The 4793-nt window shown below is 35.8% G+C and overlaps 1 pseudogene; it reads left to right on the top strand.

Moving 5' to 3' along the window:
* The first annotated feature begins 433 nt into the window (after positions 1-433).
* On the top strand, positions 434-3172 carry LOC122034048 (annotated as a pseudogene).
* The last annotated feature ends 1621 nt before the right edge of the window (positions 3173-4793 follow it).

The following is a 4793-nucleotide window of genomic DNA, read 5'->3' as shown; positions in this document are numbered from 1 at the left end:
TTAGATATATATTTTTTTAATTAATTAATTCCTTTTAAACCCGATTCTCTCGTTCAAAATTTCAATTATTGTATTCGTGACTAATTATATTTCATTTAAAAGATCGAATTTTCGCTCAGAGTTTCTATAAATTATTCTGGGCGTTGGTTATCTTCTTTGTTTGAACAGTTTGAGCTTTTGATTAGCTCGCTGATGGCTTTTGCTCTTCCGCATTTTCTCAATCCTGTTCCAAACGTCTTATTTCTGGTATTCCTATATGCCATAATGTAAAGTTTGTCAGCAAAGCTTGGATTTTTATGTCTAAATCTTCGTTAATCTGGAAGAATTTATGGTTATAGTCACAGGAAAGCCAATTATTTGTTGTTGCAGGTCTTCATTTCTAGATTCTGAAGCTTGATCTCTGCAAGTGAGAGCATAGACACGATCACAGAAGATGACTAGGAGTCAAACTTCTAATTGGAATGGTAGTCGTTATCTCTATGAGACAAAAGGGACATATGGTTATGGTAATGTAATTTGGCCTACAGAAACTATAGTGGATGGTGAAAATGTCCAACCCATAGAACGGATACACAAACCATGGCTGCTTTAGTAAAATTGATACTCGAGAATTGAAGATCCCAAATGCAAAATTGATACTTTATCAGTAATAATTCTAACTTTCTTATCTTTTTAGGTACCTTTGTGATTTTCTTTTTGTTGGTTCTTTCTGAACTTGAAGAATTGATGGTTGTTCTAGTAACACTTTGTTAGTCAAACAAAGTGGACATAAAACCTTGCTATCACTCTTGTACTCCTTAGTAAGTTAAATATCATTATTGGCATAATTTAAAGCAAAATTATGGTATTCGTTAGATAGATGTTTCCTTGTAGAAGGTAAATCGAGGTACAATTTCTCCAGCACACATTGTGATCAACTATTCTTGAAATCTACAATTATGGACTTAGAATTATGTTCAAAAGTTGCCTCAAGTTGAAATATGTTGGATGCTTGTTTGTGTAGATTAATTACTTTGATTTTGGCATTAGTGCTGTGCTAAATCTATATGTAGCATTGCTATGATCTTTATGCAAGTCTTTTGTGTATTGGGCAATACATCCTCCAAGGCTCTTCTATTTATGTTAGTGTATTTCATCAGATTCACTAAATGTTTGGTCTTCGCATTTGAGACTATTCTTTTTAGTATGAAATATTGATTATACTTTCTTGTTTTTTAGTTTCCTCGTCTTCATCCGCATGGTTTGTCTTGGACTATTTCTTGGTTGGAGAATTAGACACAAAAATGAGGATGCAATTTGGACGTGGGGAATATCTATTGTTTGTGAGTTCTGGTTTACATTCTCCTGGCTATTAGATCAGTTGCCAAAGTTGTGCCCTTTAGACCGTGCCACTGACCTTGTTGTATTAAAGGAGAAGTTTGAGACTGCTACATTTAACAATCCCACTGGAAAATCTGATCTCCCAGGCATCGATGTGTTTTTCCCACATCCAATACAAAGAAAAAATCTTCATTTGTAATAGCAAATACCATACTTTCTATCCTTGCTGCTGATTACCCTGTTGAAAAACTATCTTGTTATGTTTCTGATGATGGTGGTTCCCTTCTAACTTTTGAGTCGATTGCTGAGGCTGTTAGTTTTGCCAATATTTGGGTTCCTTTCTGTCGTAAACATGGTATTGAGCCTAGAAATCCAGAAAGTTACTTTAATTTGAAGAAGTATTCATACAAGAACAGGGTACATACAGATTTTGTCAACGACCGGAGACGCGTAAAGAGAGAGTATCATGAATTCAAGGTTCGGATCAATGATTTGCGTAAGTTAATTAGACAGCGATCTGATTCATACCAGGTGCGGGAAGAAATCAAAACAATGAAACAGCGAATAGAGGTTGCTGGTGATGATCCAGTAGAACCAATTTCTAAAGCTACATGGATGGCTAATGGCACCCACTGGCCTGGAACTTGGATAAACCCCTTTTCGGAGCATACTGAGGACGATCATGCTGGAGTGATTCAGGTATTACTAGTATTCTTTATTACATCCAATACAAATTTGGTAACTTGTCCTTTCTCATTGCTTCTATTCCAGTTGTCGAGCTCCAAGGTCGGCCTCTTGCCGATCATCCTGCCGTTAAGTATGGTCGTCAGCCTGGCATTCTCACTTATGCTCCCAGGGAACTTGTTGATGCATCCACTGTCGCTGAAGCTCTCAGTGTTATTTCATGCTGGTACGAAGACGAGACTGAGTGGGGTCAGCGTGTTGGATGGATTTATGGGTCCGTGATCGGAGATACTGTTACTGGCTGTAGGATGCATGACAGAGGTTGGAAGTCTGTCTATTGTGTAACCAAACCCGATGCCTTCGGTGCGATAGCTCCACGTAACCTAGCTGAACGGCTCCACCAAGTGTTTCGATGGGCAACGGGCTCTGTCGAGATCTTTTCTCCCGTAACAATGCATTACTTGCGAGTTCAACAATGAAGATTCTTCAGAGGGTTGCATACCTCAACGTCGGGATCTACCCATTCACCTCCATCTTCCTCGTTGTTTATTGCTTCTTACCAGCGCTCTCACTGCTCACAGGGCAGTTCATTGTGCAAACTCTCAATGTGACCTTCCTCATGTACCGTCTCCTCATCACTCTGACACTCTGCATGCTCTCAATTCTCGAGACCATGTGGTCCGGCATCACGTTCAAAGAATGGTGGCGATATGAGCAGTTCTGGATGATCGGAGGAACCAGTGCCCACTTCGGTGCTGTGCTCCAGAGGTTTCTGAAGTTGATCGCCGGTATTGAGATCTCTTTCACTCCCACATGGAAGTTAGCAGACGGCAAAGACGGTGAGTTTCCCGACACCTCTCTGATGATACTGCCCATCACCATCATGATGGCCAATTTGATTGCGATTGCGGTCGGAATTAGCCGCACCATACACAACACCATATCACAGTGGAGCAAGTTGTTGGGCGGTGTTTCCTTCAGCTTCTGGGTGTGGGCACACCTCTACCCTGTCGCAAAAGGACTCGTGGAACAAAGAGGGAGGAATTTGATAATGGTTTTCCAATTGTCCAGCCTCCTTTCAATTACTTTATTACTATCTTTTTGAGTTCTAATCATTCCATCATCTGGGAGTAACTCTGAGATTAGAGGCTCCTTCACTTTGGATTGACTTGTCGAGTTTGCCGAGGTGCATGATTAATTTTTAACTTTTTTTTTAAAAAAAAATTGTCTAACTAAGAATCTCAGTTATAGTTGAGTTGACAATGTTTCTCTTTTTATTCTTTTGAGTATTTTTTGCAAGATAGTGAAACTTCCAACTCCAATTCAATGAAATTGTTAACGTTCATAGTAAAATGACAACGCTCATTAAATTTTTAAAGACATAGTAATTATCATAAAACAAACTAATTTGATAAAGAAAATACAAAGATATTGTAACAAATTATCCTAAAACTATATTATATAAAAATAATAATGAAAGGGCTCTCAATTTCATTCTCTGAGTCTCTATTATTTTCATAATGCTGTTTAAAGGTTTGAAATTGTCCACAGTTTTGTGATTTTAATACCTAATTCATCAGGGGTGAAATAATAACTGTGTTCATGAATGAAGGTTAAGTTATGGAAGGTATTTAAAAAAGAGAGACAAAAGAAGGTTTCACAATGCTATGAAATAAAGTTAACGTTATGGTAATTTTGAGGTAAGCCCCTTGATGTTTCTTAATTACACTGAGACACCTTGCTTCTCAATTTCTTATGTGCTGCAATTGGTTAAGCGAGTTGGGATAGTCTAATTTGCTCAGCGTGTGATATGATCCAAAAGATATATTCCAATATTTTTTAAAAAATTGTAAATAATTTATTAAAAAAATTTATATTGACAAAGTATTATTATGTATATAAGTACGTGTATATATAGGGATGAAATCCGTTACCCTTTTCTCGATCTTTATCAGGATTCGATTCTTACTCAATTCTGTAAACTATAAATTTGTCATGTAATAATCAACTAAGCTATATATATAGGGTTGTTATGGTGTATGACTCCCCCGTGCATGTCTCCATCCATGCCTCTCACAAACATCCGGACGCTCAAATCATTTCCGGACACTCCACGCAATAGGGCATAAGAATCGGATATCATATCAAAATCATATGTGTATATATATATACGCACATGATAATTTTAGCCTAGCTAGGTGGTGACTGTGAGTGACACTCGTCGCACATAGTGTTTTTCTTTTTATCTATTTTTTTAAACTCTCGGTTATACCAATAAATTTTTATCTTCAGAGTGTATTTTTTTTTTAAAAAAAACTTAAATAATATAATCTAAACCCCTAAATTCTAAATCTTAAGTTATAAAAAAATAAAGAAATAAAATACTATTAAAATAGACTAAAAACAATACCTTGTCATTAAATTTATATCTTTTAAAATAATATTTTTAAAAATAGACTATTATTATTATTATATTATAAACGATCATTAGATTTATTAATAGTTTCGGAGATATTATATATATATATATAGAAAGAGCTTCCCATCCGTACGTGTTTTGTTTAAAACCAGCGGACATTAGGCTGCGTAACCAGCATTAATAGGTTCTAAATGAATCAAATATTTATGAATAAATTTAGTGTTCAATTTGGTAAGAGTTTATTTATGTTTGTTCAATATACACAAGATTAATTAAACAAATAAGTTTGAACAACTCGTTAAACTAAACAAACAAGTTTAAATACATATGTGTTCAGCTCGTTAACGTTTGTCAATAACGTTTATGAACA

This window comes from Zingiber officinale, chromosome 11B (assembly GCF_018446385.1).
Source record: "Zingiber officinale cultivar Zhangliang chromosome 11B, Zo_v1.1, whole genome shotgun sequence".
In the NCBI taxonomy this organism is placed as follows: Eukaryota; Viridiplantae; Streptophyta; class Magnoliopsida; order Zingiberales; family Zingiberaceae; genus Zingiber; species Zingiber officinale.
This window is presented reverse-complemented; position numbering and strand designations above follow the sequence as displayed.